Below are 19,599 nucleotides of genomic sequence, written 5' to 3'. Positions count from 1 at the left end.
TTGTAGACACGTGCTAACAAATCTGCACAATCGCCATCTTGTATAGCTGTAAATGTAGGCCATTATAGAGAATTCTTCTTGTTTAACGATTTCAAAGTCCAAGGGCAGACGTATGGTTGTATGCAGAGAGCCGAGCTAATCGCAACATTGAAGCTCTCATTGCCTCAATGTTCTCTCAACTGATCTAATGAGCCGAGATGTGTTTAAACTTGTGAGCCACATAATAATAGATTTTACGTTCGAAACAGTAGTTACCGGGGTTAATTTAAATATGAAAGATTCATACAGGAAGCCCGCTCGAAAAAGAGGTCGTAACGGCAAACGCGCGCTCCTCATTGTTCCAATATATGATGGCGACTGAACTTTACCAGATGAACGAAATTACTAGCGCTCAACTACGACATCTACTGATTGGCGGACCTTGTATTCACAATTTTATTGCATTTATATGTATCCAAGCTGGTGACCAAATTCAGTTTCCTTTCATAATTTTCGACGACTCTATGGGAAATTATTAAATATATTTGATTTGGTAAGTATCTGGCAATAAGAAGTGGTGTGCGACAAGGATGTGTATTGTCTCCAGTACTGTTTAACCTCTACTCTGAGGCAGTATTCAGCGAAGCCCTCGAGAATACAATTACAGACATGAAGATCAATGGAAACAATCCTCGTTACGCAGATGATACCGTGGTAGTTGCCAGTAGCCTACCAGAATTCAATCTCTTATGGACGTTATTGTACAATATACAACACTTCTAACAAACCGCAATCTCAGCCTGGAACTCCAGACTAGAATGCTTCGTAATTACATGGTTCTTGTTCTTCTGTACGGATACGAAAGTTGGACTATGGATGTGGCCACAGAGAAGAAAATTGGTGCATCCGAAATGTACGTCTACAGGCAAATGCTGCGGATATCTTGGACCGAATATAAGACAAACAAAGAGGTCCTACAGGAAATGGGTAAACATGAAGAACTTCTCGGGACAATTAAGGAGAGAAAGTTGCAGTACCTAAGGCGTATAATGAGAGGCGAGCAATATGAGACTGCCTGATAATAGAAGGGAAGATCGAAGGAAAACAGACGGTCGGCCGCAGACAAAATTCATGGCTGAAAGACTCGCGCAGATGGCTCGGACAGACGTCTACAAAAATTTTCAGAGATACTGCTTCTCGTGGCGACAACAGCCATGCCATTTGGATCGCTAACCTCTGTAGGGAGACGGCGTCGTAAAAAGATTTCTTTTGCACCCACAAATGAATTTCAATATTGATACACGATTCAACTGATTAATTCTGCACCTCAAATGTTCAGTTAAAAGATCGTTTTTTTCTTCTTCGCATGTAAGTGAAGTTTATCCACAAAACTTAAGCAGACGTCAGATCAATTATTTACCTAAAGTGATCCTGAATACGATCCTGTGAGACTGAAATTAAGTTGTTTGACAGGTACTTTTGTCGCTTGTATTCACTGTTTATTTATGGATATATCTGTATAAAGCTATATTTCACATAAGAGAATTCAAATCCACTCAGTTACTATGCTATACTTGCCAAATATAATAAATTCTAACATAAAATCTCGTATATTTTATATTCAGAAAATCGAATATAAACATTATTAGTGGTCTATTTCTATCTTATCCGTTCTATCTGTGGTATAAGAGAAAACAATCGAACATAAGACTAGATCAAGTTAGAACTGTGCCAAGCAGCCAATCCCGATTCCGCAAGGATTTAGTTATAAAACAGCATTTACGGATAATATACTTAATGTCAAGGGTGAAGGACAGGAGGCGCTTGTGTTGCTATTCGTGAACTGATTAAGGTCTTGAGTACACGCGTCAGTTATTTATTTCTATGTGAGGCAAATTTGATTAATTACCATTGAATTTTTTGCTTGTAATATATACAATGTTAAATAGTGTGTTCATAAAGTATAATCATTTGAAAATATTTCGATTTCTGTATCGTGAATTGGTATTTCCGATTTTACTAATTATTGGATTGATTTACTTCCGGCTTTTCGAACAAGATTTGTGAATTAATACCGAAGCTTTATTTCGGGAGACCTAACAAAAAATAAAAATAATTATTTTAATAACAAAAAGACAAACAAACCGAATACTGAAAACTTAATAAATGAAAACAAAAGTGAAGAATACGCAGAGCAGGTGGAAGATCTTTAAAATCAACGAAATGTGGAAGAAGAATATTAAGAAATATCTACTTGAAGTAACGGAGGAGCAACTAGGAAAAGAAGAATGAAGACCAACAAAAGAGTGGTATAATGAGATATACCACTTGTGAAAATAGAGAAAATGACAAAATTGAGATGGTTAAATACAAACCACATAGTCAATAAAATACGAAGAGGCAAGAAAAAATGCAATATAACAATTAGAAAAACACATAGAGAATGGATACGTGACAAAATAAGAAAAAAGACTAAATAATAACACAAAAGTAGTATTTTATCGGAAAATATCTGAGGAAAACAATACACACAAAGTCAAAATTGGAGTAACTAAATCCCAAAGGGGAAAAGTGGTCAAATGAAAAATCCATTTTTATGAGATCCGGAAGAAACATTTTCAACAACTATTAACGCAAAATAATAGATTGTATGGATGATTTGGAAGAGTAGAAGGAAAGAAAAAGGGAAAATAGAAGAATGGGGAAAAAGAGGTTGAGATTGGGAGAAAACCTGGGAAAATTCATAAGAAATATCTGGAAATGATGGAAAAATGTCATAAGAATGGAACAATGGGCAAATCGTCACAGTTTCAAAAAAGGAAATCAACAACTGTGCAAAAACTAGGAATTACATTTCTAAATGTAGCTTTAGCAACAATGTAAACTATAATATAGAGACGCCTGGTGAGTAGAGCATCGATATAGAAATGATGTTTGTAAATTTCCAACAAGCATTTGACTCAATCGATAGGAAAAATATGATGAAACCTCTAAAAGACCAATGGATAGAAAGATTACAGGAAATAATTTGAGAATACTTATCGCCATTTTCAATTAATTAGTAAAATTAAAAGAATAAAACAAAACGAAGAATACCATGACAGGGTATCTGTGGAAGGCATGTGAAGACACAATAGCTTTTTCAATACTACAGTGGGATCCAGTTGGTAGAAAAAGAAGGAAAAAACTCAGTTAAAAAGTGGTTCGAAGAATTGGAGAAGGACATTAGTAGAATACACCAAAATGTAGTCTTTTTGATTATATTCTTTTTAATTATATTCCGAGCATGCAAATACTTATGTATTCGTCATTAAGTTGAAGAATAGATAAGTATTCGAAAGCTCGGAATATTATATATTCAATTCTTGCTAACTAGGAAATGAAGTTAATTGTTGCGGAATTGTAGCAATGAAATACCAAAGCACACTCTTCAATATATATTCCAAGCTCCCCGGAATACATAACTTCATAATTAACTAGTTATAAAGTGCTTATCCTTTCTAAGCTTTTCTAATCTATAGATGAACGAAAACGAAAAATTTGTTTATTATAATAACGTTGTATCCATACTCTTCCATACGTCATTCTAGCCGCTGCAATAAACAAAATTTGAGACTTTATTTGTCTATTTCAAAATAGATATCGAAGTATAATATCCTATCGTTAATCTTATAAACTTATTACATATTCTTATATGGCAAACTGTTGTGTTCAGCAGTTTTCAACTAAAAGTTGGAGAAAAATCTTCGGTAACAAATATTTTATAAAATTACACAGTACGTCTCATTCGTACAGTGAAAATTGTTGAACCGATAGCGAGAGAGTTTTAATGATGGCTGATATTTATCGATTTTTATAATAAATAAGTAAGAGAGTATACGCTAAGCTAGACTAACGCAAAACAAATTTAATCTTTCTCCTTTTCATGAAATTCACAAAGCAAGACAAGTTTTTATTCGATGAAATTTATGGAAAATGTCCAAAACTAATATTTATTCCATGGCGATTTATTTCAATTATGTACAGTTCTAACACATATAGAAGTCTTTGACCTACAGTGATTACTTCAATCATATTGACCACAATCACAATATAGTAGTAATAGATATTGGATCTATTAAACAACAGCCCCCGATCTAGGGTGTGGAAAGACGAAGAACAATTTTTTTTTAGATTTCCATAACATTATTTGAGTTCAAACAATTAATTTAGTTTACCTACTGTTTATTAGTTACTTCGATCTTTTGAGTAAATCTTATATGGTGTAGAAGCCTAGTATATTACGATAGAAGACTAGGAGGCTTCAAGATGTTTACCTGCCGTAGGATGCTGAAAATATCATGGAGAGATCCATTGGAATGAGAAGGTTATCTTGGCTTAGGAACCTACGAAAATGGCTTAACGTCAAATCATCTGACCTATTTAAGGCCGCAGCTGTCGAAAGTTAAACTAGCTATGATGATAGCTAACCTACGAAATACGCGATGAAGAAGAATCAATCGAACATAGAGTTAATATTATGTTGATAACGCATCACTGAATCTGCTACAACTTATAGAATGCTCTTACTACTTTCAGAGTTTATTAAATATTGCTAATTAAAAGGAATACATAGTTATGCCCATTCCATCGCTTTTTATTTGATGTTTATTTCAGGTTTATGGAGTTTATAAATTTTATCGACAAGTATCATCTGTATGTCCCTTAAATGCGCCTTTGTATTATAACCTAATTGAAAGGTACTGCTGCTGACCAAAGAGAGAAGTGACAACTCGAAGCACGGACAGGGGAGTCAAACTATAGATCGATGTAGTTATTGGGCTGTGACGATAAGCCTACGCGATTACTAAAAAGGCATCATGCAAAATTAAGATGTTGATGTCTTGGATCCATTATCGTATCCATTATTCTAGTTTGCCCTCGAGGATCACTAAGAGGACCTACCGAATCATTAGATCTTAGATCTACATACGAATAGTGACTTATAGTAGTAAGTAAAAGTAGGATATGTTAGAAGAAGTGTAGGACAACACCAACTCCTTCTTTCTATTTCCTGGTTGGTGGCCACCAAAAAACCACTTTGAGATGCCGAAAAAGATAGTGCCGTGAAGTCGGAGCTACTCTGGCTGTTTCAGCAACAGAAACTGCCATGAGAGCGACTGGTCCAACCAGCATCGGTCTTATCAGTTACGTATGAAACACCACCATTAGAAAGGCAAAAGTGATTTCGATATGGAAAAGTTTCCAGAAGCAAATACTTTTGAAAAAGGAAACTACCATAGTTCAAAGTACGTCGCATTCATGCAAATCTGAATTTTGTGAGTATGTGATAAGATGTAAAATGAGTAATACAATCACAATTTTCAAATTGGTTTTTCATTATTTCTAATCATATTTGGAAAAGTCACTAATAGTTGGAAGCATTTGGATAGAAAATAACTTTGTTTAAATTGGTCCAATTTTACTCAAATTGTAGCTCAAATTGATTCAAAGACATTACCACCCTCCATCATATTTTTTCCTTATTCAAATATATTCAAAATTATTCATTATTTGGAAAATTTTGCATTAATTTTATTGTTAATATCTCTATTCAACCATATATAGTTTTTTCTGTAATATATTAATCGCCCAGTACTTCACAAAAGTATCAATTACATGGCATCAAACGACCATTAAATCGAAAAGCATAACATTGACAATATTTCAAATAGAATCCATTAGCTCACCGTTATCCAATAGTAGATTAGATAATCTACAGCATGTGGCGAACAGTTAAATTTTCGCACGACTACGCACGGCAACGTAGGTTAATTTCAGGATGGTATCAACCAGCGAGGAGGGAGATTTAGTAAATTGTTGTAAACCTGTTTGATATTGTTGCGAGCGTAGAGAGTAGAGTTATAAATCTGGATCAAATATTGTCACATACGTCAAAATACGGTTTATTTATGATATGAGTGAAAATTTGAGACAGTTTTTTGTTATTATAATTAGAAAAGTTTTCTAAATTTTTGTATATTTCAAAGGAAAAGTTCGTTGAAGAGTCGAATAGAATAAACATAATTCAATGTTATAGTAGATGAAATAAATTATAGTTTTTGTTCGGTTTCCATTTTCACAAGTCAGTGAACAAGTCTTTTTTTGTAGGGAATTTGTTGATGATAAGGACACATCATGTTTACTACACTCACATTGTAATATTTGTATACGTTTATGAATAATTATGCATTACGAGGGTTGTCATAAAGGTCTTCGACCAAACAACGAGACCTGATACTTTTTTTCTAGAATCATATTCACTTTTTTAACTATTCCAAATAATAATTAATCTTTTTCCTCAAAATAGGCGATGATGTAAGCGATAACATCCTTGTCTGATGAAAATCTCTCTTCTGGAATTGAAACTTTAAGGTTTGGAAACAGGAAAAGGTCGTTTATGACTATATCTCATGAGTACGGCCAACCAATCTGAAGTACAATTCGTAAATTTTAACCTTTGGAATAGTTTGATGGAACACCAATTTCTTTATCTTCAAATACGGTGTATAATACTCCTCTCTCTGTCATTTTTTTGCCCTTTTGAAGAAACCTGATAATCACAGTCACATGACTATCCCAAAAACACCTTCCTTCACTTTTCTGGTCGATGAAACTGTCTTTGCCTTTTCCGGAGCAGGTACGTCCTTTACAATCCACTTTATTGACCATTTTTTCTTTCCAAATATGTAGTAGGGGACTTAGGTTTTATCTACAATTATGAATAGGCGCAGAAAATCCGAATCATTTTGCTTAATCCGAGTTAATAAGACCTAAAAAATATTCATTTGAATGCGCCTTCGGTCCAAAGTCAGAAATACGCTGATATTTTACGCATAGATAATTCCTGAGTCTGTATAATTTTTTCTAACCTTAATACGATAGTTGTCCAGTTCCATTTGGTGAGCTTTTTCGATGATATCTGATACTGTCATATCTGAATTCAATTTCCGAAATTTAACGGTCGTAAATGATGGAGCAAAGTCTCCGTACAAAGTACAATATATACGTGAAAGTACTATCTTCCAAAGATAAATATTTAGTAACAGATCGATACTAAATATTTTCTATTTTCACAAAAATATTCAATCAATAAGTGCTGGCATCTTCAGATTTAAATCAGAATATCACGGGTTTCCTTCAAACGAAAAGCCGCAAGTTCAGATTTAACAAAATTTAGTGAAAATTATTAATCTTAGACTAGTAGGTGATATCTTGTTTGACAACAAAAAATATTTAAAAATGGGATCAATGAAAATTAAAAATGGTTTGAGTTAACAGACATAAAGAATTGATAGTACAAAATCGAAGTAACATACAATATTAGAGGTTCTCAAATTCATATTTTTCAAGCATGTACTAAAAATTTTTTGTTATATTGCACAAAGTATTTGTAAAGTTTTTATTCTTATTGATATTACTGATTAAGTTAAATAAATATATTAAAATGACAATAATTCATTATAAACTGTGTGTTTTTTTTAAATAAATTCTATAAACTATCGTCGCTATCACCTGTTATGAATTCAGGAAAACATAATTGATTCAGAGGTGTTTTCCAAAAGTTCTAGAATTTCCGGCAATAATACTTTGTTTTCTTTGAAGGTAAAGAAATATCAGAATCTATAGCCTCTTAATTAAATTTTTGTTTTTACTTAGAAGTTATTAAATTAAATCATATCAAGAGGAAGTAACGTCGAAAACTGTACTTCCATAACTTTTTTAGCAGTATGGTCGAAAAGGGATTGCAACCTAACTTCTGTCATATAGGTTTTTCAGCTTCTATCCTTATTTTTTTGCACAAGCTTTTTGGCAATTTTGCATCACCAATCCTTCATCTGGCTCATAAACCATTTTTACATTTTTTTTAACAATATTCCATGCTCATCTTATCATTCTGTAATTACTTTCGACGCATTCAATTTTCCTTCTTTTCTTAAATCCATTTGACCTGTGTAAGCCAACTTTGATACGCTCTAACAGATTTGGTTTTTCTTGTTTTAATTATTTCGCTACTAATGAAACTTACTTCGGCCCGTCCCATGCGAGAAGTTGATGGTGTCTCATCAGGCAAATAGGCAATAGGTAATTAATACAGTTCATTGAACTACGCAGCATTTTGTTCCAGAAGTCTTGTTTCAATTCTATTAGCAATTTACCACCTTTTCGAAAATGTAGAGCACAGGTGATAAATGCTATGATCTTAAAGTTTCTTCACCACGCTCTTCAGATATTAAATGATCGCGGACAACATTCTGAACGTGTTGACATTTTTGCATACTATTTTCACCCTCAGCTCTTGCCAAATGCTGAATAGACTCTTACGTTTCAAAGGAACAGCTGTAAAATAGAATAACCGCATATGAATATAGGCAGCTAATTGTTGTTTCAGCAGGTTCTATATGCTGTGTTCTTTTATTTTATCAAAAAATAAAACGTGACTAGGCGTATATCTTGGATCTCTACAAAAACATTAGTTAAGTGTTTTTTCAAAAAGAAAACCAATTTTTAAAAACTTCTTTTCACAATAACACAACAATATTACAACTTTATAATTTTGAATGAATTACATTAATTTCAACAAACTGAATTAATATAAACTAATCAGGTGAATGAATTAACAAAAGCTCATTGTAAGATGTTTAAAGCAATTCATATTTTAAATAAATGCTGACAAAATGTGCATGAAATATGATCGTTTTATTTTTAAAATAGTCCGGATTTTTCTAGATGTAACTCTATTTATTGTTGTTTCTTTGACTTGAATTTCTTAATAAGATTAATTTATATATCAATAATGAACTACGTACCCAGATTCATTTTATCCATAATTGGATTATTTTCAAAACACAAATAAATAGTTCAAAATTTTGTGCAGATTTACATTACTTGAACAAACGTTTGATGCATACATTCAAGTAACCAAAAATGAGAAAAGCAGACTTTACAGGAATATGACCCAACATCCCTTTTGGATAATTAGTATGTTTTGTGGCATTCCTGAACATTTAAGAATTTTCGACTTTTAGCCAGGTTTTCAGTGCATCAGGGCCACTAGGCTTCGTTGTGGTTTATTCGTATTTTTTTTATAATTATGAAACCTACGAGGTCTAGCTATTAAATAACGAGACTGATTACGAAAAAGGGTTTTATTATAAAAATTATACTACATTCGAATGCTCCCCTTCAATATTCTTTGGTGAGGGCCTTCAGTTTTTTGATTTACCGCTTCCATCGACTCAAATCGGGTCCCTTTCAAAGCAGATTTTATCTTCGGAAACAAAAAAAAGTCGTATAGTGTCAAATCTGGTTAGTGCGCTTACTGGCCCAATACTGCTCATAGATAGCGCGTTGTCTTGATGCAAAATTCACGAGTTGTTCATTCACAATTCGGTCCGTTTTTTATGAACTCGTTCTCGCAGTGTTGCCAAAACTGACAAATAGTGAGTCTGACCCTCTGAAGCCATTCAGTCATCTCGATACCGTTAATGTCGAAAAAAACGATCCATGAATTTTGATTTGCTCTCTTGACACTCACTAAAGCGCTCACACCACTCAAAAATGCGCATGAGATAGAAAATTGTACCCATAGACCTCTTGCAACAATTTATAGCACCCTGTCAGAGTTTTTTTCAATGTAACGAGAAATTTGAGATTGATACGCTCCTCCTGCAGTTACGGAAATGTTTTTTGGGACGTACTTATACAAGATATCTAGATACCCAACGCACTACTTGTTTTTTACCCCACCCGCTTAGGGTGCCCTCTAGGCGCACAGTCTCGTTATTTAATAGTCATACCGCGTATATATTAGTTCTATGCTGAAATTGTTTCACATTTCACTGTTTCATAACTCTTCTATAAAGTTTGACTAAACTATCAAAAAAATTCTAGAATTTATGAAGAATATTTAATCCTTCTCATACGCCACCGCTGTACGTATTAATAAAGTTTCTAAAAAAAACCAAAGCTTCTGAAATCTTTTTAAGAGATCCGATAAGAAAATTTTATTAAAGTCGCAGTGATTCTTAATAATTTTTCTCTTAGTACTATTAACCATTTTTCCTTTTATCACTTCTGTTCGCTGCGTTAATACTTAGTCTTCGATGGCTTCTTCTTTTCGTTCAAACTATGCAAAGTTTTATTAAAATTAATTGTTCATCTGCCTATAATTAACCAGTTTATTTTAGTGACGGTAATTGGACAGAAATGAACAGGCATTCGAGGCTTAATAATGTACTGGATGGAGTTAATAATATAAATAATAATAATAAAATTCATATAACGAAAAGTAATGGCACACCTAGGGGTGAAAATTATTAACAATAGTGACTTCGAAAAAAACTTCTTAAAATCGAATTTACTTACCACTACTACTTATCAGCACATTCGGCATATAATATTACAAATTTCACTCTACTTACTCAAATAAAGGTTCGGGAAAAGTGTGAAATGAAAACACGCAAATAACTCCAATTTTACTTAACCAAATTTTGCCTTCTTAGCCTTCTTGAAACCTCTTTTTGGCAATTTTTAGTGCAACGAACCGTTTTTTTCATTCCATTAAAATAATATACAAACCTAGTTATTAAAAGCTGAATATTTATTTTTTTATTAGAATCATTTAACATATTCATTAAGTATAACATTTACTCAGTTTGTACAATAATATTATGCCAGTTTGATGTTGTTACTAACAATAGATTAATGTCGTTACCTATTAATAACTGGGACGATAACACAGCTAAAATAATTCTGCCTAACATATAAGAAAGCAAACATTCAATAGAGAAACTGTGAGAAATTGAAATGTGTTTGATGACCTCTCCCAGAATCTTGTAAACTCAAGAAGTTACAGTGAAACCATTACAATTTTGATATAACCTTAAGGGTAACACATATGCTACAAAGAACTATTTATTTTAATGAAGCACTTGAAATAATAGGATCGTATTTAGAATACATTATAAATGCAAATATTGCAGTTAAGATGTACGCAATACAATATTCCAAAAACGCCATTCCAATTGAAGATTTTTTAACGAATTGATTGCTTGTTTTCTCTAGAAGATCTGCCTGTAGTGATTCGTAGGTCTGTTCTTCCAGCACAGTGAAATACGGATCAATTCAGATAACATACCAAATACCCATACGATATACACGCCAAATTTTTTTAACCATTGAGTCACCCAAATTAATTTATTTAGACTTTTGTCTCTGAGGGCCATTCAAGAGATTGATTTTTACAATTACGCCAACTACTCAAACAATATGATCGAGATAATACGAAATTTAATTCATTTGTAGTTTGAAGTATTGAAGTATTGAAGTTTACACTTTTTTCAAAATATCTCGAAACAATAAAAATATATCGTCATGTGGTTGTCACTACTGTGTTGGGGTTTCTTTTATAATCTGCATACTGCTATTTTGAGATTCTGCAATGATAACTATATTGAATGAAAAACCTTATAACGCATGTGTTACTCATTAAGTTGTTTTGATCTTATAACTATTATATGTATGAAAAGAGGTTATTTCAAAAAAATTAAGTTTGCTGAATTGAGTTATGGGCTTTTCTATTAAAAAAATTTTCGCTTTTCTCTTTTGGAATATATAAACTGTTTTAATTTTTTTTTCTGCAACTAGACCATAAACGATTTTTGATATATGGCCGAGAGTCGTTCCTATTGGGAATTCCGATTAATCCAATGACCTACAGTCGTACATTGCGCATATATACTGTGGATAATAAATGATTTATAATTAATATTTCTTCCTAATCACTCCTAGGAGGTCCGCCATTGTATACTAGATGTAATAATAGGTAATTAACCATATTTCCATGATTGCTTTAACAATATTTTTTTAGTATCTTCTATTCTGTCTCTTGATTTTTCACTCTTCCTAAAGTTTTTTCAATATCTACTGTTTGATGGATAACTGTTTTCTTCATTTGGTACTCGTCTGGTGAAATAAAAAGATTTTCCAGCCCTTTGCTTATAGTTCCCAGAAAGCGTATTATAATAATTGACATTAGATATTGCATATTCTTCTAATTCCCACATAGAGGCCTTTATATTTTGAAATTCTGTTAATTTCTTTACGGTCAACCTTTTTTTCGTTTTGAAATTGTGTACTACATGTAATAAATCATATTTCTTTGATTGCTTGAGCATGATTAATATTTTTCTCGTATCTTCTATTCTCTCTTTTGATTTTTCTCTCTTCGCAAAGTTTTTTCAATATCTGCTTTTCGTTGGATAACTGTTTTCTTCATTTGGTACTTATCTAGTATTATTTACCAAGCCTTCGCTTATGGTTTTCAGTTACCGTATTATAATTGGCAATAGACATTGCATATTCTGCTAACTTCCATCTAGAGGTCCCTATATTTTGAATTTTTCTCAATTTATTTACGGTCAACGTTGTTGTATTACAATATCTGGTGTATAAGAACTTTTCTTAACGTTGCTTCTTGCTTGTTTGTGTGTGAATCCGCAATCTCACTTAAACATTTCTTAAATTCTTTTCGAATATACATTTTTTACACAGATACATAATTTTGAAATTTGATATTAGGCATTTTACATTTTATACTTGATATAAATTATATTTTTAGGATTAATTGCGCCTAGACACCTTTTTTCCACCAATTTTGATCTATTCTCTTTTGACTCAAAATATTTCACAATAAACAATAATAGCCTACAATGAAGTTTTTTATTAATAAAAACCTTTAAAATTTTTTCCGAAAGTTCAATTTATTACGTTCAAACGCGCACACACAAAACCAAATAATGTTTTAAATGTGGAACTGACCCGAAAATGACTATTAATATGACTGATCTTTATGAGCCTATTTTTCCATTTATGTCTGTGTCATATTACAGTTAATTTACCAATCTAAAACAACGTCAACTCAATAAAATAAGTTACTAAACTCAGCTTACTTGTAATTGTATCTACCATCATCTGTCTTAGTTATATCTTTATATTTCTTTTCGTATGTCATAGTTTAACATATTTACATCAACTACTCAGATAAAAATTAAATTAATTACTATGCTTCACTTGCCAAACGTAACAGAAAATTATCAGTGGTCATTCCAATACTAACCATTGCGTCCGTGGTATCGCAGAAAACGATTAAACATAGGATTGGAGTACATCAAAATTGTTGTAAGCAGCCAATCCTGTTTTCTCTGGGATTTAGTTGGGCAACCGCTTTGCGAATGATGGATTTAAAGATAGGGATAAAGGACAGGAGGTGCTCGTGTTCCTTTTCCGGATCTAATGAAGGGCTTTTGAGACTATTAACCACAAGCATTTATAAATTATCTCGGATTGTGTAGAATGAAATACTATTTCTATGAAATTTATTGGTAATTACTCAATTATCTCTCATTAATTAGCTTATACCAGCGTATCAAAAAAGAATACAAAAATTGTGTCTGCTTTCTTTGTTTAACACTATACAGTGCAAGACATGACAAGACATTTTAAGTATTTCGTAATCAATCTACTAATTAAAAAAAAAACAAAATATTTTAACGGAAAGCTCAAAAAATACTCTATATGAGTATTGTTCCAATAAAGTTTTCTAATAAACTCGATGTCTTATTTGTCTAATCCTTTTTTCTTTTTTAATGTCTGAAAGACGGTATGATTAACTCGAACGAAGGCTTTCTCGCAGTCTATGAAACAGGCATAGACATCTTTCCTCATATCTCGACATTTCTGGAAGGGTATTAATAAGCTGGCTAGTGCTCTTGCTCACTTTATAAATATTTATATATTTAAGTAGCACCAGTTCATGAATCTTGTTGAAATGTCTTTACACATATAGCTCTTCATTACTCTCGCTTATTTTAAAGATATTCATAATTTTTAGCAGAACCTGTTCATCTGATGAACCAACCAATCAATAAGAACCTCGTTTTCAACAATAATGACCTGTTTGTTGAAATTCGGAAACAACAGTGCTTGTTTCATAGATATTAGAAATTTAATGAGTAATATATTTAAAGTATTCCAAATATAATGACATAAATAATGAAGAATAACATTAATGAATTATATATTAATTCTGTGAAATGAATCCCGCGTTTATATGATTCTCAAATTAAAGGTTATAAGGAAGTTTGCTTCAGGTGTACCCTAGTGTAATAAAGCCTAAACGCAAACAGCCAACTAACAGATTAGATGGCTAACACCCAACAATTTTATAGAAACAAGTTGATTTGATAGAATAATTTGCACCAGCCAATTTCATAATTCATTTATTTTGTGTTATGAAAACCCACGTACCCAGGGAAAACTATTTTATTTCGTTAGAAATTAACATACATATTGGGGATTCGTGATATTTGAATAATTAAAATTACTCCTAACAGGTAATAAAAGTTTTCGCCAACTTCAGCAATGGGTTGAATCTCCACCATTTCGTACACATTCCCTAATCCGTCTAAGCATACTCATAATCAGGTGATCAATATTCTCCTGGGGTATCTGTTTTCATGCTACTTCTATCTCATGTCCAAGTGTCACTTAAGTTTAGGGGGGACACTAAACTTCTACCGATAACAACCTACACGTATTTAACAGAGGAGAAAGATATATATGTATAAAATCCTATTAATCGCATACTATATTACGTGTAAGTCAGTGAACGACACTAACCTCACTCAACCTAATGATGCATATATATATATATATATATATATATATATATATATATATATATATATATATATATATATATATATTTAATTGTAATACTGGTATTTAGAAAAAATCCAAAAACACGTCAATTTATGTTGGAAGGGGCAAGCATTATGGCTTATTTAAACTTACTGGAAAAGCCACCCCCTCACCCCTAGCAGCATCCCCTTTATTTTTTTAAATTACTTGTCATATTTTTTATGTAAAATTTGGATACTCCTCTTTGAGCTGATTTCAAAAATGTATAATACTTGTAGGTTAAAGTGGTTAGGTTATGAGATAAACAATTTTTCTTTTAAGAGCACAAATTTTACTTATTATTTACTTTCACCTTATTTGCCTGTACTAAAATGGGTTGTACAACAGTTCAAACTCTTTAATCTTTTTAACTGTGCTATTTATTCTACTTAAAAAAACCAAACAACAAAAAACTCTACTTTTTATTAAAGTTTGACATTGTCAACTAGAATTTGTAGTCACTATTGATAGTGCAATTTGATACATTATTTATTTTGTTTCTCTGAAATGGTTTACTCTTTGCAAGAAAGAATTGAAATTGTAGGTTTATACTACCAAAATAATAATTGTGCAAGAGCTGCTGCTAGAATATTTAACGAATTACATGACGGAAGACATGCAACTCATAAGAATGTAATTCAACTGATGGAGAAATTTACCACAACAGGGTCTGTTTGCAATAAAGTGCATAAGCGAGAGGAGCTCGTAAATAACGAAGCAATCCAAGTGGCAATTTTAGGGCAAGTCAGCTTAGAGGCTCAACAACCCCAATCGTTGTCAATAATAAGTAGAGCGATCGGTGTTTCATCTTCTACAGTTTTCCGAGTTCTACATAAATTCAAGTACCACCCATACAAAGTTAAGTTGGTGCACGAGTTGAATGAAGATGATTTTGATCGTCGTCTAGAGTTTTGCGAATCAATGACGCAAATTATCAATAACAATCCACAATTGTTAAACCATATTTGCTTTTCTGATGAATGCTCATGGTCATTAAATGGCTTAGTAAGTAGGCATAATTGTAGATATTGGGCTGAAAGTGATCCACATATTATGCGTGAATTCCATACACAACATCCCCAAAAGTTAAACGTTTGGTGTGGTATCCTAGGTGACCACATTGTCAGACCTTTCTTCATCAACGGAAATTTAAATGGTGAATCATATCTTGAGTTACTCAGGGAAAGGGTTGACCCACGTATTACAACAATAATAGAAAATGATGATAACCTTTCCGAAGATTTACTGGTATTTCAACAAGACGGAGCTCCCCCACACTATGCTATGCCTGTCCGACAATTTTTAAACGAAACATTCCCCGCTCGTTGGATAGGTAGAAGGGGGCAGATGATGGAGTGGCCACCTAGGTCACCGGATTTAACACCCCTAGACTTCTTTTTATGGTGGTATTTAAAAACAAAAGTTTATGCTACCCAACCATAATCTCTGGATGATTTACGAGAGAGGATATAAAATGAATGTCGACAATTAAATCCAGCCGTATTAAGCAATGTCAGAGAGGCATTTCAAAATAGATTATATCATTGTATGGAAGTGAATGGTACTCATTTTGAACACTTCTTGTAACTTCATAATAAATAGCACAGTTAAAAAGATTAAAGAGTTTGAACTGTTGTACAACCCATTTTAGTACAGGCAAATAAGGTGAAAGTAAATAATAAGTAAAATTTGTGCTCTTAAAAGAAAAATTGTTTATCTCATAAACTAACCACTTTAACCTACAAGTATTATACATTTTTGAAATCAGCTCAAAGAGGAGTATCCAAATTTTACATAAAAAATATGACAAGTAATTTAAAAAACTAAAGGGGATGCTGCTAGGGGTGAGGGGGTGGCTTTTCCAGTAAGTTTAAATAAGCCATAATACTTGCCCCTTCCAACATAAATTGACGTGTTTTTGGATTTTTTCTAAATACCAGTATTACAAAAGTTATTAAAGGTGGATACTTTTATCTGAAAAGCACTGTATATATATATATATATATATATATATATATATTTGAGTCCAATATTTTTCTCATATCAATATAACAAAATATCCACCTGTTTCATAAAGACTGTTTTTAATTAGAACCCCATAAGGAAGCGGTCCACGAGTTTACTTGAAAGCATGATCTTAACATAAGTATTTTGTGTTTAGCAGTTTCTCCATGTAAAATTGAATAGTTTCAACCTAAGATAAGGGAATAGAAAGGTTCTAAGCTTGATTAAACGCTGCATTGATATTTTCGATGGCATTTTATTTATTTATTAATTTAAGAATTTGATGTAAGACTAACTGAAAAACATTTTTTCACATGTAATTTTTATTGCAATAAATTTCGATAAAGAAGTTCTTACCGCCAGAAACAACTTGAAATTTATATGATTTTCATGACTGATACATCAACGTAAATTGTTTCTTTCTTAATTTAATTGTTTTAGAAGGTTCTCAAACATTACATACGTTATTACAAAATTTGGAACCAAAGTCAATAAAGTAATTACTGACTGTATTTGTTATAGCAGAAACTATTTGTTTTATTAACATATATCTATACACTTTGGTCCGTTAAAATTACCTCCAAAAACAGTCCTTAGAATACATTTGTGTTCCATGTTCCTGCCTCGTCTAGTGATGATTAATTGTACCATTTATGATGACTATAGTTTCAATGGGGATCTACATCTACCTTTTGTATTAAAGACACGATCACACACAAAACCTTTCGACCGATACTTGGAAATGATGTTTGAAATCAGATTGAATTTCAAAAAGAAATCTCTCGAGCGCGAAAGCCTCTGAAGTTACAAAGTTATGAATATAAAATAGAGAAGAGCTCCATAGATGTCGGTGGTCGCATCTGTGATCACATATGGAATTGCATTCTGGGCCGACGCACAACAGAGACAGAAATCGAGTCGCTTCAGTCTAGCGGTTAAGTATCTTGAGATATCCCCGAAATGCTGCTCAAAATTAAGGAGACAAGGCAAAAAGGCATAGGCCGTTGGCAAATATTAAGGGAAATAGACCCACAGATTTATTTCCAGGTAGATACATGGCTTAGTCAAAGAAGTAAATTATTACCTGACCCAGATGCTCTTTGGACATGTGTGCCTGAGAGAATACCATCACAGATTCAAACATGAAGATACTTTGAGTGCCCTGTACAGGATTCCTCGAAAGTGCGGATTATGTTTCATCACAAACTGCACATAGAGAGTGTGAATCCTAAAACAACAGTGGCATCATTGGTCGGTAAGGCTAAGTACTTTTCAGACTCCTCGTATTTGTTTTATTGTGGAATTAGATTATCGAGGCATACAAATCATTTCAAGTGAGAAGCGGTTGAATGAAGCAAAAGCGAAATAACAAAATGAGTGACAGGTCAAAAGGGCAACCTCACAAGGCCGCAAAACATCTTTCAAGCAACCGAAATGAATAAGACACGAATTTAAGATAAAAGACAACAGATGGGGACGTAAACAGAGAAAAGCTGTTGATGGACATGATGGTTAAAGAACAACTAACAAAAGTCGCTAAGTCAGTTGACATAAAAAAAGGTTAAAAAACTGGAAGTCTACATCCAAAGAGAACAGACTAGAGAAACACAAGGGCTAAGTCTTAAAATATAAGGAAGCAGATGGGAAAAGACGCTAGACCTCAGTGTCGAACTGTAACCTAGAGGCTCAAACTTCTCCTAAGACTTTTATTGTATTGACCCGCAACAAGTATACATTTCAATTGGTGAATAAATTGATTTATTTGTTTATAGAATGTCACTGTCAAAAATACATACTGATAACGACTAGGTACAAGCATAATCTGTGTGTAATATAAATTCACTTATACCGTCACAAAAGACATGGATATATTAAACCTAGAATTTGAATCATTTCAAAGATTGATTCGAAAGCACTCACAAAAATATATTTAATTTTCTACAAATAGCTTATGAAATTCCTGTATTACCTTCCTGGACACTCGGTACACGCAACGATAAAAAATTAATGGAAAAGATGAACAGACATAATTTTGTTTTTTAAAACATAGGTTCTTATAGATGAATTGAATGATTAATTGATGGGTTTTTGAACAGTTGTAAAGATGATGGATTTTGACTTGAGAAATAGAAGTTAAAAATAAAGATAATTGTATAGAAAAATTATTTATTGACAATAGCATTTGTTGTTTCTAGTTTGTGGTTCGATTAAAAAATATTTTCTGTTAAATCTAATTGCACTACATTTTACAATACTTCACAAAAGTATCAATTACATGATGACCATTAAATCAAAAAGGATAATATTGACTAGATTTAAAACAACATCTAATAACTCACCGTTATCCAATAGTAGATTAAATAATCTGAAGCAAGTAAGGAATAGAATTCTTTTCGCACAACTACGCACGGTACCGTAGGTTATTTTCAAGATAATATCTGGATAGTAACTTCTATCCAGCAATGCGGGAAATTTACTGAAATGTTGTAAACTTTGTCTGATATAATGGTAGCAAGAAGTTGCGCGCATGGAAAGTGGCGTTGCGAGTTTCATTCAAATGTTGTATGCTTCTAAGAAGAAGCTACACCAAGAATAAAGTGGCATGCAAAATATTAGTTAATTAATATATGATTAATTCAATTATAATTTCGTTAAATCTGATTATACAACGAAGTTAAAATAATTCAGAATAAGTGGAATATGTCTTCACATTAGCACGAGACTGTTCTCGTCTAGGTCTCGTCTAGGTCTCGTCTTGGAAAAAGGAAGTTAAATTTCAAAAGTAAATATGTACTTTTTTGAAAACATTTTATTTTAAGGTTGATGACCATTTCA

At 32.4% G+C, this 19,599-nt stretch overlaps 1 protein-coding gene across 1 annotated transcript in view; it reads right to left on the bottom strand.

Annotated features, from left to right (window-relative positions):
• The window catches only part of LOC130442870 (G-protein coupled receptor dmsr-1), a 152,911-nt gene extending 133,669 nt beyond the window's left edge, over positions 1-19,242 (bottom strand). Inside the window, exon 1 of the mRNA XM_056777260.1 lies at positions 19,104-19,242. The gene's annotated coding sequence lies outside the window, so the exon portion shown is untranslated. The remainder of the gene's footprint in view (positions 1-19,103) is intronic.
• Between the last annotated feature and the right edge of the window lie 357 nt (positions 19,243-19,599).

Source organism: Diorhabda sublineata, chromosome 1 (genome assembly GCF_026230105.1).
Source record: "Diorhabda sublineata isolate icDioSubl1.1 chromosome 1, icDioSubl1.1, whole genome shotgun sequence".
Classification (NCBI taxonomy): domain Eukaryota; kingdom Metazoa; phylum Arthropoda; class Insecta; order Coleoptera; family Chrysomelidae; genus Diorhabda; species Diorhabda sublineata.
This window is presented reverse-complemented; position numbering and strand designations above follow the sequence as displayed.